Raw genomic sequence first — 19,062 nt, 5'->3', positions numbered from 1 at the left:
TTAAAGAATCATAAATTATGATAAAGTAATGATAAAATACATCATGGTTAAAAAACTATTCATGACGACAGCAATGTGATTGGGTTTTGCCAACACAAACTCAGATGTACAAACCAAGGTACTGAAGGGGAGGTTTTGTCCCCATTGTCCACACACAACCTGCCCCAACAAAAGCTGTCGCTTCTCAGAAAAAAACTTCACTAACAGCACTGCTGGGGTTTACGGGCACAAGGCCATGAGAAGAACAGTATGAAAATAATGTCATGAGAAAACTGAAGAAATAGTACAGAGGCTTTGGGAAGTACTCCCTCAGCAGCTTCAAACGAAGGTTATAGCAATACTAAGTGCTTGTTATTTGCACCTCTAACATGCCCAAATAACAGTGCAGCACAAGTACTTGAGGCACCAAATAGGGAAAGAAAATTTCTGGAAGAGCTGGTCAGGGATTTTGATGGAAACCGTGGCTGTATAGATCGTGTTATAGTAGGGGCTCAGGCTCCTGAGGGACATGGGGAAGGCAAAAGCAGAGTATAGACCCTGGGGTTCAGGTGAGCAGACTTACTCCTAGTACCAGAAATGGGGGAAGTACGCATTCCAGAATGATACATGTTACATCTACAGATAAACATGGAAGAAGGACAATTTAAGGACCTGCTGACCTGTCAGCCCCACTTCATTTGCTGGGAACATGAGGAAAGAAACCAGAGCAGAGGATGTTGTACACATAGACTTTAGACAGACTTCTGGCATATTCTCTAAAACAATTGTGCAAGGCTCGAGCTGGTTCACTGGCAGGGTCCAGGAGGGCTCTGCTGGCCAGCTGGGTAAAACAGGGCTCTAAGCAGGTTCTGGCTGGCTTTCTGGGGTAAAATAGGGATCTAAATAGGCTATGGCTGACCTGCTAGGAAAATATGGTTTTGGGGGGCTGGCTAGGGTCCAAGAGGGCCCTGAGTAGTCTCTGGCTGAATGTCTGGGGTTCAAGAGGGCTCTGAGTAGGCTCTGGCTGGATGGCTTGGCTGGCCAGCTCGAGTCAAAGAAGGCTCTAAGTAGGGTCTGGCTGGTCAGATGGGGTCAGCTATGGCTCTGAGTTGTCTCTGGCTGGCCAGCATGGGTCCAAGAAGGCTTTAAGTAGTCACTGGCTGGCTGGCCATGGTCTAAATTAGGTCTGTAACCAGACACTGGCTGGCTGGCTAGTGAAGTAAGACTGTGGCTGGCCAGCTGGCGTATCAGGCTCTGGCTGGCTGACAGGGGTCCAAGAAGGCCCTGAGTAGGCTCTGACTAGCTGGCTGGGCTCCAAGAGGGTTCTAAGAATATTCTGATTGACCGGCTATGGATATAAGATGTTTGGCTGGCTGGCTGGCTAGGCAAGTAGAACTCTGGCTGGCTGGCTGGTGTCAAACAGGGCTCTAAGCAGGCTCTGGCTGGCCAGCTGGTTCCAAAACAGCCCTGAGGAGGCCATGGTTGGCCAGCTAGGGAAGCAGGGTGCTGGGTGGCTGGCTTGGGTCAAAGAGAGTTCGAAGTAGAGAGGCTCTGGCTTTCTGGCCCGTTTCAGTAAGGCTTTGGCGATGTGGCCAGTGGAAGCAAGACTCTCTGGCCCACACAGGGAATTAAGGCCCTGGCTGGTCAGCTGGCCTCAAAAAAGTTGCTGCCTGGCCAGTGAAATAAGACCCTGACTGAGGAGCTGTGGGGAGAGCCCCTGGCTGACTGGCTGGTGGCAGAGGCTTTTGTAGCTGTTGCACTAGGGTATTTTCAGGAAAGGAAGCATGTGTTTCTTTGGCATAGACGCAGGGTCAGCTCAGGTCATTTGGTATGTGCTGATCTATGCCACATGTAAATGACAAATTTTTGTTCTTTAAGCAAAATCCTACTTCAGTTCTTAATATTACAAGGTATAAAAGCCTAAAAGAAATAAGCATGACATCCCATGGATAGCCATGTCTGTTTCACATACAAGTTTTAAATTGTGAAGACTAATTTTGCATCTTGAGAGTGTCCCTGAAAGGTGAACAGGACATTACTTGCATAGAACATCACGGAATTCTCTAGAAATCAGAGCAAGTACTTACAGATTAAAAATGGTATTGTTTTTTATTATTCTTGAGATATTTTATACCACTTAATTAACACTTCATATACCACTTAAAAGATATAGGGAGCTAAACCTAAAGCCTAATAAGGTCATTTTGCACTGGTGGAAAAAGAGAGCTTCAATTTTTTTATTTTATGAGAAAACAAACCTACCTCTGTATGATAACAAGCCTGATGGGCAAATGAGCTGAGTGACCCTGAGTCCCTGATGACTTCCGCGAGAGTTAAAGGCAGTGGTCCTTCTCAAACCTAACATTTAAAACTTTAATGGCAAACCCCCCTGAGCAAAACAGTAAAAATAGCTGCAAAATGAGTCTTGCATACCGCAGATAAGCTGTCCTAAATACCAAATCCAAACATGATGAAACAACACTGAAAATATCTTACCTGTATTATCTTGCTTTAGGATTTTTTAAAATAAGAACTTAAAATTAAGTACAGCTAAGGAAACACTAAATTTTTAGTATTAAAAAGAGAAATCTTAGAGTCATACTGATTAGGCTTTAAGTCTCATCATTTTAATCAAACATCTGCAGATACACTGTTTTTTTCACCAACAGACAGATGCTACTTGTTAAATCCAGGAGTAGCCCAGGAAGTACTGGGTGAAAGCCTTCATTTCTCTGTAAGAGAACTCAACTCTTTGGTCTGCCATAACTGAGAATACCAAAATGCGAACACTCACAGCAAAGAACATGTTAACTGGCTTGAATTTCACCACACAATTTTACTAGGCATTTGGGGGAGACTGTGAGATTTGGTTTTTTTCTCCTTAGTTACTCTCACCTATTTAACAGAGATTAGCCAAAGGGTAACATTTTGACTGTCTTACCTTAGAACTCTTCAAATTTCTATAAAGTATTTTTTAAACAGTTTTTAACTAAACAAGAACTTCAGTATAGATCTCTAGATATTGGATCATGCTTAAAGGTAATAAAACTGCATGCTCAAAATCAACAAGAAAGTAATGCTATTAAAGGGGAGGGGATCTGCTTTCTTCACACTGTTCTCCCAATATTTTTTGAAAATTATACAAAATACTAAACACCTTTTTCACCCTTGAAAATGCAGTTTTTCCTCAAAAAGAAAGGAGAAATGTATTCATGCTATGCATACACAGGAAAACCAGAAAATGCAAGCATACAATTTCAAAGAAAAATATTTCTTTAAATTTTTTTTTTTCTGTTTGTGATCAGTTCTAGTACTTACCTATTCTTAGACTGGAGGCCCTAGAAAGTAAAATTTTGTTGTAGGAAATGTTTCTGCGCAAAAGCTGCAATGCTGTTAGAGCAGAAGTAGTTTTCATTGTGCATTCTTTTCCTACTGGTTTATTCATACTCAATAACTCAGTCTCTTGGGCTTTTTGGCTTTGCAACTAAGAATGGAAATTCATGAATTCACAGCATGTAGCCAACTGCTATTAAAAAAACACAGATCTGGGGACTCCAGTGGCATATGACGGTTGCCTGGTAATAAGAAACAAACAAAAATGTCTGTCATTCTTTGAGCTCTTTTCCTGAGAGTAGAGGGATCTAATGTCTTTCACCATCCGCCTGGTTCTTCTATGCATTGAGTAAGCATGCCCATGTACCAAATTACTGGCAGGGAATGGTGCTCAGAGTGGCTCAGGAAGCAATGATTTTGGGGTGCATTAAACATAGCCAAATTCATCTCAAGCACTGAGTGCAGTTCTGGGCCCAACAATTTAAGAAAGATGTGAAGGTCATTGAATGCATCCAGAAGAGGGCAATAAAGCTGATGAAAAGGCTGGAAAGAATGGTCTGTGAGAAGTGGCTGAGCAGTTGGGAGCAAAGGAGGCCGAGGTGTGACCTCGTTGCTCCCTACAGCTTTCTGCAGAGGGGAAGGGGGGAGGGAGGTGCTGACCTCTTCTCCCTGGGATCCAGTGACAGGACATGTGGGAATGGTTCAAAGCTGCACCAGGGGAGGTTCAGACTGGGCATTAGGAAGCATTTCTTTGCAGAGAGGGTGGTCAAACACTGGACAGCCTTCCTGGAGAGGTGGCTGATGCCTCAAGCCTGTCAGTGTTTAAGAGGCATTTGGACAATTCCTGTAATAACATGCTGTAACTTTTGGTCAGCCCTGAAGTAGTCAGGCAGTGGGACTAGGTGATTGTTATAGGTCCCTTCCAACTGAGCTATCCTATCCTATCCTATCCTATCCTATCCTATCCTATCCTATCCTATCCTATCCTATCCTATCCTATCCTATCCTATCCTATCCTATCCTATCCTATCCTATCCTATCCTATCCCATATAAAAAAATATGATGGATATTGACAAGTCTACATAAAATCTCCTAATTGCAAATCCCTCCTAAAAAGTATTTTTAATATTAGTAAATTGTTGTTACAGCTTTCAATTATACTACTGGATTTTAAACGGCAAAATGAAGGCTACTGTGCTCTCAAATGTATGGAGGTCAAGCATTATCTAATGGCTTTAGAGAGCTCTGGGTGGGTAATATATCAAGATATGCTGCGAGGTGGCAGACTACTTTTGTGTAATTGGAAACAGTCACTGAATTTATACTTTCTAAGGACAATATAACCAAACTTTCAGAAAGGATGTCACTAAGAGTTTTGGATAATCACCCAAAATTTACTTAGAGCATCCAAATAAGGAATCTTAAAAAATATTTCTAAATGAAGACCTACTTTTCCTCTGCGTTCCCTTTATTCATGAATTGAGGGGACTTACATTTGATCTCAGGTTGCCAGCTTAGCTTCTGTATCCCCTTTCCACAAAAGGACATTGGAATTTCACATTCAGATCTGACCAGTCTCCCTTCTCCACCTTGCTTTATGGGACCTGGCACTAAATTATAAAGTGTTTATTAATTTTATTGTTTAATGTGAGAATTTGCAACATTAAAACTTGTCTGCCCGAGAGCTCAAACACACGACTGTGGGGTAAGAAGTTACTATGTGCTGGCAGATGCACAATAAATATCTATTTGAGTGCTCTTAGCCTGTGGCAAATGCAACTTAATTTAAGTTAGCATGAAAGAAGGCTAAGAAAACTCATTTTATTTTGAATTTGCCATGGGCTAAAAAAATGCACAGTGGACAGTTGCCATAGATCAGCTGCTGTGTTTCTGAAAGTGATTCTTTTGTCAGTTAGATTGGTGTGAAATCAGGGAACAATCAGGGTAGAAATCTGTAATTCTGATGTTGTGTAATATCAGTATTCCAGTAGTCTATTAAATCACGCATCCCTCAGCCTGAATCACTAGACCAAACAATGTGAAAAGGAGGAGATTTGGAGAGGTGGTGTTTTGGATGGGCATTGTTTACTTTTTAACTGGAGTCAGAATTTTCCCCAGAGTAGTTCTTACATCACCAAGCAAACGTAAGAAAACAAAAATCATAGATATCCCTTTTGGCTTTTAAAGTAAAATTACAGATTTATAAGTGTAATGAATAGAATTGTATAAAACACCATCTTTTTTCTTTCTGGAATTCAATACAAACTTGCCAATGATACCACTGTGGGCAAAGGTGTGTGCCGGTACAGGGTCTGTTTCTTGACTCCTCTCAGTTTTGCTCAGTGCTGCATAGCCATTCATTTTAAATTTGCACTTGAAATTGTAGCATCCTGGAGTGCAAAAATAGGGAAGTTGTTGCTTTTCTTGCTCTCATGCAAACGCGTTCTTAATAATTGGCATATTAGAATATTCTATAGAAAAATTCTACAGTATGAGGCAGTGTAATTTTGTGAGGGGCAAAAGTAAAACGGGAAAATAAGAATTTCTGGCTTCCTTGAAGCTAAAAGGCTAAATGTTAAGAGCTTTAACAGGGAAAGAATATCTTCCGCGATTTTCACATTTTTTTCCCAAAAAGATTTTCTAGTGCAAGCGTAGTGCAGGAGTCACTGTAGAGCATTTGACAGCCAGTGCCATTATGAAATGTCAGATTGTGAGTTCGTAGTGATGCTTTTCACTCCTAACACCTAGTAATCAATATAGCCATTACAGACTTTCTGAGCTGTGCATTATATGGATGAGGAATATAATAGGCATTATATAGGTGAGGAAATTGAGCCATGTAATATGTCATGCTGGAAAAGCAGGTCTACGACATGTTTCTTTGCTGACTGCAACACAATTCTGCAGCCCATTCTGCTTCCTTTTGGCACAGGCTACCACAACTACACCTCCTCTGGCCCTGTCAAGGAAACGTCGTGACACTGAAAGATCTTCGTTTGCAGGGTGGACACATTTTTACCCTGTTCAGACTTCAAGCCAATCAGACCTGACTCTTTCCTTCTCTAGAATACAGAACAGCATTATTAATCCAAAATTACAAGGCATACTAGCATGCAGAGGTTATTATCTCAGATTTTATGCGAACAGAACTTCTGGCTGACCTGGAAAACAGAAACAAACACCTGCATTTGTTTAGAGAACAGACAGAAGGAGGCCACTGCCCGTACAGACACACTGTGATGGTCTGAGAGGTGTCTGAACTTACGGCCAGTGTGGTCAATGTTTTCCTATTAGACTGAAACTAGGCTTGTCTTGCCTGTTAACTGCGGACTTGTGAACCTTGAGCTTTGGAGTTCACTGGTGACTAAAGACTCTCCAGGCACCTGAGATGTCTGGGTTGAGGCTGCAAGCCCCACTGGAAGAGGAGAATAGGGAGGAGAATCTGTTTGATGCTGTGCTTTGAATATATCTATTAATCCTAAGGAATAATGTACTGTGTACTTTTCACCTTTACTCCAAGCTTAAAAGAGAAAAATATAAATATGATTTGAACAAAGCAGAAGCTGAAGTGGTTACAAAGTTGAAACAGTGTTGAAGAATTGACAAGATGTAATCTGCGAGGAGCTCTGATTTCCTCATGTACTTCTGAGCAGTAACCTGGGTGGAACCTTGTTTGAATATGCAAAAGAAATGACTCAGCCAGCAGTACCTTAGACATGAAAGGTTACTAATGTGACTAGGATGTATCCTCAGGGAATCCATCTCTTAAACTTCACCCAGAAGGCATGTGTTTTGTTTTGAATGCAAATAAAACAACAAAACATGTTGGAAGGTCTCAAAAATTCACTTTTAACTTAAAAGTCTCTGTACTTACATTTCCATCTGTTTTTGAAATACTGTGAGAAGTTTAGTAGGACTCCCCCAAACCTGTCACTGCTTTAATATGGAAGTTTCTTTGGGATGTTACTTCTCTGTTTTCCTCTTCAATCACAACTGAATTTCAATTAAACTACCTTCATAGATGTCAAAACTATACTACCAAAATCTTTTGGTTTCACAACCTGTAACAAATCACATATCAGAAATGGAGTCTATTCTGCAACACTTGCGATTGTCTTTTGGCTTGTCTGCTCACAGAGACTATACATGAAACATAATAAAAGAGATTTCAGGAAAGAGTACACTGGCTAAACACACTCTTTCTCCACAAGCTGATAATTTTTCATCTCATTTCTCTATTGTACTCACTGTGCAACTTTATGATACCTGAGATTAATTTGCAGCAAACTTGCAGATTACCTGACAGCCTTCATCTATCAAAGCAGGCATAGGCAACCCTTAGGTGTCAGTCTCTGCTGCATGCATATTGTATATAGGGCACTAGAAAATAAAGAAGGTTTTAAATACTAAGAACAAAAAGTTGATACAGTTTGAGAGAGACAGATTAAGAAAATGAGGCATGTCCCCCACCTTCTGAAAAGCTGATAGGGAATTTACTGCTAGGGCACCACCACACAAATGTGTGTAAATTATGTTTGGGTCAAAGCTGGCTCCATTTCAGCCAGCTCAGACAGTAGGCAAAGCTAGTTCAACCATCAGCATCTAAGCCCTGGATCTACAGCATGCTTCTGATCTCACTGCTTTTCTGTTTTCTCATCTGTATAAAGAAAGCGTTACTTCGATTAAAAAAATCCTGAATATTTGCTCTGAAAGAGCAAAATGTTCATTGAAATAAGATTAGCCTATCCAATAAAAAGGAGGTAACTGCTAGGCTGTAGAGTAACAGTAATTTTTCTGTTTTTTTCTGCAGCTATTAAGTTCATCATTCACTGCGTGACAGCTTCAGCAGGATGTAGACAGTCCCCTCAAAGTGGAACATCCATAAATGAATGGTTAGGGTACTTTCCTGGATACAAAGATTATCCTCCAGCAAGGAGAAATGATGACCGAGGTACCTTACCTCACGATGTGAGTAAATAAGCTATTTGTCATTTGAAGTGAAAGACTGGTTGTAAACATAATACTGCAGCAGGGTTGGGGGTTGGGAAAGGAGGGAAATGCCTTACTAAAATTAAAATAGAAGTCCACAGAGCAGGGAAAAATTAAGTAAACCTTCCCATCTCATATTTTCTGCTGGAAACTAAGAGGCTGCTTTCATTTACTACAGGTTGTCTTTTGCAAATTTCTCCTTTTTTGACTAAATCTTTTCAGATAGTCTTTAAAGGACTCATTATGCAAGTTTAGGCATATGATTTGAAGTTAAGTTTGAAGACACTCTATCTACTAGGTAATTATGATGATGTAGTGGCTGGCAAGTGGAAGAAGGTCTAATTATTTTATGCATTCTACATATATTTCTTCTGATATAGTTTGGGAAAAACCACTGACAAAGCCAGGATACTGAAAGGAGGATACCCAAGCCTGATCTTATCTGTTTTTTCTGGTGTACCTGAATAGGACAAATAATATGTGAAGTGCAATTGCTGACTTCTAATTGGAAGCCCAGCTGGTCTGAGGAGCAAAGGTGAGATGCAGTAGTACTTGTATAGCCTGACACTGCCCTAGAAAGAAAACCAGGAAATGCTGCAGTCAATGAGAAACAACTGAAGATAAGCTTTGAACTGTGCTGCGGAGAAGCCTCAATTCTATGAAAAAATCAAATAGCAAAGCTAATAATAATCTTGTGGCTTCAGGAATGTTATATGTAAATATGACTAATACAAGTTAGTGGTATCTGGTGGCAGGCAATGGAGAAGTCCCTCACTACCATTATAAATATTGTATACTAAATAACCATAATATTGTTAACCATAATAAAATCTTCTCTGCTTTGCATAGATGAAAGGGAAAAGGCAAGGGGACCTGAAACGACCAGTTTGAACACAAAAAATAAAACCAGTCACCATAACCCCTTGTCCACACAAGTCAAAGGTGGTAGCTAGGGTTTCCGGTTCGTGGCAGAGTACAGGCTGTGCTTAAACCACATTTCTGTGTGTCACCATAACATGTGCCTAAAATCAGGTTTTTTTATGGTGAGGGGCAGGGTAGGGAGACACACTTTTATCCTTTTACACATTATTCACATTCTTCTTTTTCATCATATTATTTTCACACATTACCACTTTCTGGAACAACCATGGACTAAAAAAGTTCAGTCACGTATGTATGTTTTCATATGTGTTTTAAGTTATCTTAGCAGTAAACACACAATTTTTGACTTCTGTGAAGATTCTCTGTGCACACCACATTGTTGCAGCTCTGTTGGTTAGCATAACTTTTTCCAGTCACACATATTGAAGTGAAAGTGGAATTTAAAATTTTTGTGTTAATATGAATTTTATCCAGCTTGTACCTAGGCAGAAGATGGGGAGGGGAGGAGATGGGGAAAGGGCAGGCTCTTGGTGAAGGATCCCTGCAGAAGCTTCCCATATTGCTGTGTTTATTCAGACAGACACAATGAAAAGCTCGGATCCTTTTTCTAAATTGCATTCTGAACATCCCCAGAAGTCCTACCCAGACTTTATCCTACCAAATAAGACAGGCATATCTATATTTTATGTTGCAATTCAAGAGACCAGTTAATTATCTTATTACTGTTAATTATTATAATTATTGGGGGGGGGGGGGGGTGTCCAACAGAAGAACCAGGGGCAATATTTTATTGTGTTAAACAGGCACTGTACAAATACAGATTGCAAATACTATCACTACTATCACATGAATAGCTAGATAAGGCAACTGTTAAAATAGGAAATGCAGCCAAACTAGTTGGGGGAAAATTTTTATTTATTTATCCTCTACAGGGATAAAACCTTTCTTTCTTTTGATTGAGCTTATGAGTGCCAGCCTGGCCAAAGCAGTACCTCATTTTTTGCAAAAAGGAAACAGCCACAGCTCTCCATATATCACCAATCCAAACAATCCAGGACTCAGGTGCCGGGACACATAATGCATTATATTTACTGACCTCAAATGCAACCTAAAGCACAGATTAAGGTTTCAGAGCAAACTAAAATACAAATTTTGACATTCCTTCCCTCAGAAGCCCAGCTTAGTTAGAGGCTAATTTTGCTCCTCTTTTCTATGTGAATTTTCACATTTTTTCAGCCTAATTTTTTTTCATACTGTAACCAGAATTAGATAAAAATAGATTTGAGTAGCTGATAATTACAAATTAATTAATGATCATTCCAGCAATGAATAGCTGTAATTGTAATAAGCTACCTAGACCATCAGGTACTTACTGGATAGGTATATACACTGAACTGTACACATTAAAATGGTGTATTGTATAGTATTGCTGAGAAAAATTCTTCCTGAAAAAGGTTTTATGTCATGTTCCCATATCTTTATATTAATTCGTTGAAATGAGACATGACTATTAGCCTGATGTTAACCTCATGCAGTTATAACATTAAAATAAAAGTGTCCACCTATCTTTAAACATATGGAAAGCTCTGTCTCCAGTCTGAGAAATACTAAAAGGGTGTCAGAACAATACCCATATTTTGTTTAAAAGAGAAGGTATCATTTGTAGCCAATTCATGACACCTTCATACAGAAAAAAATAAAAAGAGAAACTCTGAAGTGTTAAGGTGAGTAAATACATGACTTCCAGAAAAACAGCCAAGTTTACAAAATTACTAGCTGTACACATGGAAGCGAAATACCAATAGTGTCAATGTGAGAGCCATTTTAAAATGTGAATACATTATGAACTGTACATATCTGCATTTAGACTTTTCAGACATTTAAATGCTGCTTCATGAAAAAAGTTTGTACTTGCATACATGAATGGTGTGTTTAGGAAAGTAAAATTCCAAACCACACCTATCCCACCACACAGTATATTGCTTGTACTGTTATCGCTTGCTGCACTTGTTCCTTCTGGCTTATGCACTTGGTCAGTGAGGATCTACCCAAGTTTAATATTCTACTGAAACTTGCACTTAAGACAGAAATTAATTTGGATCCTTATTTAATTATTTTGTATTTTAGGTTTGGAGGGAAAGAGAGGTAACATATGAAGCAGCTGTGGCCAGAATCTTCACCAGAAGGAAAAGTTCTGTAATACCTGAGAGAGCTTGAGGTGCTGAGTCACTTTGTCACTCCAAAAGTGATAAAGTAGCTAGATCTCATCACTTGAAAATGCCTTGTCCCACATTTCATTTTTCATTTAGTTTCTGATACATGACCAAGCCATGTTTTAATTTAAATAGCTCATGTGAAAACTTATTTTCTTTTTTTTTAGAGCAGAGATTTCACTTGTGGTATCAAGTAAATTAAAATGTAATTCCTGCCAATGGCGTTTCTCTTCTCTCTGTCTATTTTGGCTTAGACATCTAGATCAACTTGACTCATAATTCCTCACATGTTATGAAAGATAAGAGAGCTTTATAGCTAATTAATAGCTACAAATTCCAGTGGCCTGAGAAAACAGTTATTTTAAATCTAGTTTCATGTACATGGTTCTGTATACATTATCATATACATACGTGTAATTATGGATACATGTAAACATGGACGTGGATATATATTAATTTTTCACAGCTACACTTATATAGTCTTTAAATTAATATGTCAGTACATTAACATTATTAACATATTTGTTCTTATAATGCCCTTGAGAAGCAGGGAAATAGGAAACCTCTAATACCAGTTTTAAGACATGGTAAAAAGAGTTGATAGGGAGGAAAAAAATACCCTTAGTTTATCTCTGTAGTTAATGGAAAGGAGACTGTTTAAAGTCTGTCTTAAGGTACACATAGGGTGCCTTGCTTAGGCGTGGGCCTGGAGGGCCATTCTCCTGACAAGAGGGAGCCTTAATTGTCTTAGATGTGATTAACCATGGTTAGCAGTTCCTAAAGGTGCTTGCACAGAGGAGAGGCTGTAGGCAAAGAAGTATTTTTGATCTGGTTATCAAGTAAGGGTTGCAGTCCCTGAACCATCTGTAGCTGTAATAGCTAAATAACTGTAATGAAATATCATAATTAATGGCTGTCAGGTGAAATAACCAGAATTGATCATATCAAATAGCATTAGTCTAATCCCGATTACTGCTGCCTGTCCTGGCTGATGGTTTGTGTGGCAGTTAGCACAGTGCTTTGTTTGGCTGCAGGTGCTGGTTGCTGATCATCTGCACATAAGGTAAAAGCAGTTGTTGCAGACAGTGGCTTTAAAATTGATCAATGTTTGATTCTTTGGCTGATTGACCACAGGCCCATTACCCTGCTAAAAACCCAGTCCAGGTAAGCTCAGCCTTAGCTAAGTTTGTATAGGTTTGTATAGGTTTATTCTGTCTTATGGAGCCTATTTCGAAGCTGTGGAGAAACTGAAGTGTTGTCTGGCTTTCTGGCAGAGGTGATGGCTTTGAACCCCTGAAATCCAGGAGAGCTGCAGAGCAGCCCTCAGTGCCTGTCTCCCCTGCCTGAGCATGCCCACCTTGTGGCTGCCAAGGGTAACCCTGCTCAGGCACCTCCAGCCACGCTCATCCCCTGCCATGCTGCCTCCCGCTGCCACCTGCAACCCCTGGGCTCTGCTCATCTGCTCCGTCCCCTCCTCCCTCATCTGGGAAGCTCTGGCTTTGCTGCATAACACCTCGTCTTTCCCTGCAGGCAGGAAGAGCGAGGGCCTTATTTGTCCAGGGAAGAATTGTTCTTGAACTGATACTTCTGCCTTTTTTTTTTTTTTCCCTCTCTTTTTTTTTTTCTTTCCCTTTTTTGCCTTAGTTTTCTAAATACAGCTTTCTATGCCTTTCAGTTTTGGCCTTTTATCATGAAAATTGGACCATTGATCCTGCTCTGAATTTGAAGACCCAAACCAAAGAAGTCAGAAACAAAAAGTGAGGCAACATCTGAAAGGCTAGCTCAATTTAATAGGACATTGAAATAATTAAAAAATACCCTACATCAGAGAAGTTTTGGTAAATTACACACTTAGTCTTTCCTTAGTTGCTCACATTCCAGTTGGCAAGTTTGCACGTGAAGTGGAATTGTATGCACCAAATACTCGAGTCAAGGATTGTGTTTGGTTTTTCCTAAAGTACTAACCATATGGTATTAATATAAATTAAGAACTTCTCAGAAGTATATTGGTACTTCTCATAAGTGGGAAATAGGGTGAAATAGGAATATACCGGGGCAAAACATTGATACGGGGACCTCTAAACATTCACTCTGGTCCACTTAATCCTTTTGACTACTGTAAGATAGTTCATTGATGGATAACAGTAGCAGAAATTTGGCATTTAGTAAGATCTCAGTGAAACATAGATTCATGCTGATGTGCACACAAATGCTCTGGTAGCGTGCCTGCCTTTACAAGGTAAGTCCGTTCTGCTTCTCCTGGACATTACCTTTGCTGTAGGCACACAAAGTTCCCAAGCCATAAATTTTCATTAGCTAAATTACCACATTAAAAGCCTGATTTTGGACATGCTTAGAGGTACCTCACCTTTGGTAATGCTAAACAGCTCCCCCACTGCTTAGCTCTCAGTTTTCCCTCCAAATACCTTCCTAAGGGCCCCAGGCGAGGTAAGGGTTGGCAAGTCCACTTGTGACCCAAGAACTGGAATCCACAGCAATCTCACAAGGTTCTAAAAGTCATAGGCAGGTCTGAGGGTCCACTTGTGACCCTTGTCACTTGTGACTTGCTTTCATCTTGGACTGAACTGCTCCACCCCCTTGTCATTTCAGTGTGGCCCATTAGGCCTACCTATTCCTTGTCAAAATTAAGTCTTTAGTGATTTTTGAGTTAATCCTTAACCACAGCCAGCTGAAGAAAAATGGAAATGTTCTGTTTGATGTTTAGTAAATTTCTCATACAAGTCATGTCTGAAGGGACTGATAAAACTGATGAGATTCTTCTTACTTTGCTTACTAAACACAACACGAAGGCTGTTGTACTAATCAGAAGACTATAGCTTTCCTCCAGTTCCTTAATTTTCTGATTCCAGATTTTGATATCCTTTTGAATCTTTAAGTAAAAAACTCTTGGAAGAGAGGTAAGCTGTAGGTCAGTGCTCTAGAGCATGCTAAGAGCATTGCTAACATGCTAGTACTTGTGAATCTGTACCTTCATGATGGGCCATATATTCTGCTTTGATTTTATTTTTTTTTATTTTAATCCATTTTATTCCTTTATTATTCTGGGCTCAGGGCTACCAATTCCCTTTTGCAGAGCCTGCATAGACTGTACAAAGGAAGACATTTAAGGGTAGTTCTGTCAATTATCAAACTGACATGGTGGTGAAATTGGTGTTCGTCTACCTGACCACACCAGCAACCTACTTGATACCAGCACTACTGGGTAACATCAGTTGCTTTTAATAATCAAAGTTGATGGAAGTCTCCCATTCAACTGCCTCCAATCAATCTTCCCAATGACAAACAAGCATTAGCCCTGGTCCTCATGGGCCATGTGTAGAAAATGGGAAGGAGATCTGCAGGGATGTGGAGAGGTAAAGCTATACTGGTACTGATCAGGCAGGGGAAATCCAGAGATACGAAGTCAGCAGACATCAGGGACAGAGCTGTCATCAGCAATGTTTCCCTAGACATGGCTGCAGAATCTGTTCAACAAGAGAGAGCAGCTGCTGCCACAGCAGGATCCACAGTCACCGGCCAAACAGCACATTAAATCATTCCAAATAATGCCAGTGGTTAGAGATGTATCTCCAGCAACTGGAGAGTCCCACAGCATTTAAGCTCATGCCTTTGCAAACTTTAGGATATGTAATACCAGGTAACACCAACAGGCATTGTCAGGATTTCTCCACTTCAGAATCAGTGACTGCTGAGTCTTTAGACTTCCTGGCACTTCAGACCAGAATTCTTCCAGAGTGCAGTTGTTTAACCCCAGCCGGCAACCAAGCCCCGTGCAGTCACTTTCTCACTCCCCCCGCAGTGGAATGGGGGAGAGGATCGGAAGAGTACAAGTGAGAAAACCACTGGGCTGAGATAAAGGCAGTTTAATAGGGAAAGTAAAAGCCACACATGCAAGCAAAGCAGAACAAGGGATTCATTCCCCGCTTCCCACGGGCAGGCAGGTGTCCAGCCATCCCCAGGAGAGCAGGGATCCAGCACGCGTAACGGTTACTTGGGAAGACAAACACCATAACACCCAGTGCCCTCCCCCGCCCCTTCTTCTTCCCCCAGCTTATACATACTCAGCATGACATCCCATGATAAGGAACAACCCTTTGGCCAGCTGCGGTCAGCTCTCCTGGCTGTGTCCCCTCCCAGTTCCCCGTGCCCCCCCAGCCCTCTCCCTGGCAGGGCCTGAGAACCTGAGAAGTCCTTGACTCAGTATGAACATCACCCAGCACCAACCAACCCCATCCGTGTGCCATCAACATTGCTCTCACACCACACCCAAACCAAAATACTTCACTACCTACGAAGAAAAACCCCATCACTGTCCCAGCCAAAACCAGGACACAGAGGTTTACCCATTTGCCTCTGACAAACAGGGCTTCTGCAGGTAGGGTGTTACTATGGTGGAAGGAAATTAATTTATTAAGGATGATCTAATGGCATCACATAGAAGCACACTTTGAGAACCATGTGTGATTACCGCAAATGATCACAGTCTAGATCACATATGAAAATTGTAGAGAAAAACATTCTTTACAAGACTCCAGTCTCTAGGAATAGATATCTACTTTCATTAAAAAAAAAAAAAAAAAATTGCCTTTAATGGCTCAGTTGTCTACCCTGCTTAAAATGCTTCATGCCTTAACGTATGAGTTTGCTTTCTTTAACATTTTTTTGAAATACGTTTGAATGACTTTTCAAACACCTTTAGTTCAAGTAAATAATTCAAGACACAAATTAATCACTTTTATATACTGCAGGAGTGGAAGTTGATTTTAAATGGATAAACTTTTGAAATGGACCAGACTGTTTAACTGAAGTTAGCTTTCAGTAACAATTATTATTGCTGTGAGTCTTTGTTCCTAATGGTGATAGAGTCAGGTATGGGACCAAAATTTGTAAGTGACCAAGGAATTCAGGAAACTTAAATCCCGTGTAGAGATATGACATACGCTATTATGTATAAAGTTACTGCCAGGTTCCAGTGTTGAGAATAATGAACTCATCTGCAAACAAGTTGTATACCCTTGGGTAGGCAGGATTAAGAGATGATATGTATACCATTTGTTTTGGCTGCAGTCTAACTTTTCCTGCAGGTGTTATATGCTTTAAACACAATCGAATATAGTCTGTTACCTGAAGAAAAATCAATATTGAAATTCTATGAATTAATAATCACGTGGACAGTGGGAAGATAAGCATTCACAACTGAAATATTTTCATAGTCTTATTCATTCAATGTAGCTGAAAACAAACTCTTATTTCTGCAGACTGCAAGGTTTTACAGAGGCAGCAAGAACCAGATTTTATTTCACTCTTGGTATATTTCAAAAGAAATGTTTCTAGAAACTCTACTATTTTCTTAGCAGTCTACTCAGCAGAAATTATTCTTGCTGATGCTGCATGCCATTTTAATGGTTTATGGAGTCACTAAACTTAATCCAAAATTCATTTCAACAATTATTTATATGTACTTTCATTTTTTGCAGAACACGATCAGGTCCTACCAACCTGATCTATATGTTCTCTCCTTTTCCTGCTGCAAAATGAGAGGAAATCACTTCACAGATACTTGGATTTTGTGTGTCATATTGCCCAACATAAAAAAAAAGAAAAAAAATCATTAAAAACTATCTGAAACCGAATCATCGGCACATACTAGAGGCAACACAGGTATCTATCTCATTGACACATCTGTGGAAAATGTTCATCAAAACTTAGAAGGCCTATCAGACTGTAATCTCTCAAGTATGTATATCTCTGTCTAGGTTTACTTCAGTGAAAACCTGTTTTACAGCAAGTGAGACTACCTGTGTTAGAGAAGCTGTGTATTTGTATAGTGCTTGTAGAATTTAGACATACATTGTTAACAAAAGCATTATCTTCCACTGTTTCAATAGACCATACATCACAGTTTCAAGACTATTTCTTCTTGTCATGCTAAGCTTCATCTCCCTTCAATTGTAAATATGTGAACTGGAAAACTTATTTTCTCAGGAAAGACTAGAAATTTCCCATTGAACACTGCAGAATCCAGTATATTTTATTAGGAAAATACCAAAAATGTTGTTTCTTCACCATTAGTTGCATATTGAAAAGCTGGATGCAAAGCCACAATTTCAGAGTAAACAAAAGTGTTGCTGCTGCAGCAACTGTTTCTGAGGTTGTTACTCCTGCCCAAAGAAAAAACATCATGAGCTAGTATAAAAGAGGACTTTCAGACCTAAAATGGTGCTTAAAGTTTGGATTTTGATACCTAAACTCCTAGACCAGATGCTGTCTTTAATTCAGAAGTGTTGAATATATAGTACAGCAGCTGTCCTAGCAGAGGAGACCAAACCCAGGTCTTTTCTCCCTTGGATGAGAGAACTTCCACCTCTGAGTTAGAGAGTCACTGCCAGATTCTGTCTGGTTCTGAACTTTTCTTCTCCGATATGCCTTAGAAAAGATGGAGATTCCTCCCATCTGTGGTTTTAGCTTACAATCAGTTCTCTCTAGGAAAATAAGACTGATGAGTATTAATCTTCTCTTCAGCTTTCAGTCAGGATGACTGACCCATTGCAAAGTAGAAACATGTCAACCAAAATAAAAACAAATGTTATTGCCGATCAATCTTTAAATTAAAGGGCTTCTCAGTTGTGGATCTTAAATGAGCAAAAGTGTCTCTACTTTTCCTATCAAAACCTTTGAAGGTTTTTGGGATTTTTTAAGGTTTTCCAGAAACCTTTAGATCAGATTGGTTCACATCTGAACATACATGCAATACAGACTTCATAGAACATCAGTATTACAGACAATAAAAGAAAGCCTGGGCTTCGGTTTAAGAGATCAGAGTTCAGTGTAAGTAACTGTAGACCCACTTATGACAAGTCAAAAGAAATTTAACTTTTAATGTGGAACAAATTTTAATGTCATCTTAATGAGGGAGGACACTTACTAGAAGGATTTTTTGTGAAGGCAAATCTTTGAGCTTTATGAATGGTTTGCAAATAATTTCTGATGGTAGTATTAGGCACTGAAGGAAGCTTAAAGAAGGTTCTCTGTCAGTAGATACACCAATGAGAGGTCTGAATGTTAGCAGGACTAACTTACTGGGTCAGGATTTATAGAATCAACATAAAAAAAACCCAAAACAACTTTCCTTTTTACAGGGCCACTCTGTTGCATAAGGCTTATTTCAGTTCACAGCATTTTCAGTCTACCAGTAGACAAGGAAAACACACCTAAAAATTATAGTAATCAAAGATTCCAGTTACACTAGAACAGGCTGCTACCTCCAGATTGTCCACAAATAAATAAAAGAGCAACTAGTACAAGTTTCATAACAGAAAATAAATCTTCTGCGCTTCTTTGCCTCTGGTCCTGTGGCTGGGCACCTCTGAGAAGAGCCAGGCTCTCCAGCTGTGCCCTCAGCAGCACTGAGCAGGGGAAGGATCACCTCCCTCCGCCTGCTGGCGGCGCTTCTCCTGGTGCAGCCCAGGGTGCCTTTGGCCTTCTTTGCTACACTATAGATACAGCCTACACTTCTAACTTGCTAGTAGTTAGCTAGAGTATTGTAACCTGGATTCAGTTTGTACCAACACAGGAAATATTTTTAAAGACTGAAGGGTCTTTGTTGTAGCCATAGTCCAACTCACGTCAGCCTCACACAGAGCA

This window comes from Falco cherrug, chromosome 2 (assembly GCF_023634085.1).
Source record: "Falco cherrug isolate bFalChe1 chromosome 2, bFalChe1.pri, whole genome shotgun sequence".
Taxonomy (NCBI): Eukaryota; Metazoa; Chordata; class Aves; order Falconiformes; family Falconidae; genus Falco; species Falco cherrug.
This window is presented reverse-complemented; position numbering follows the sequence as displayed.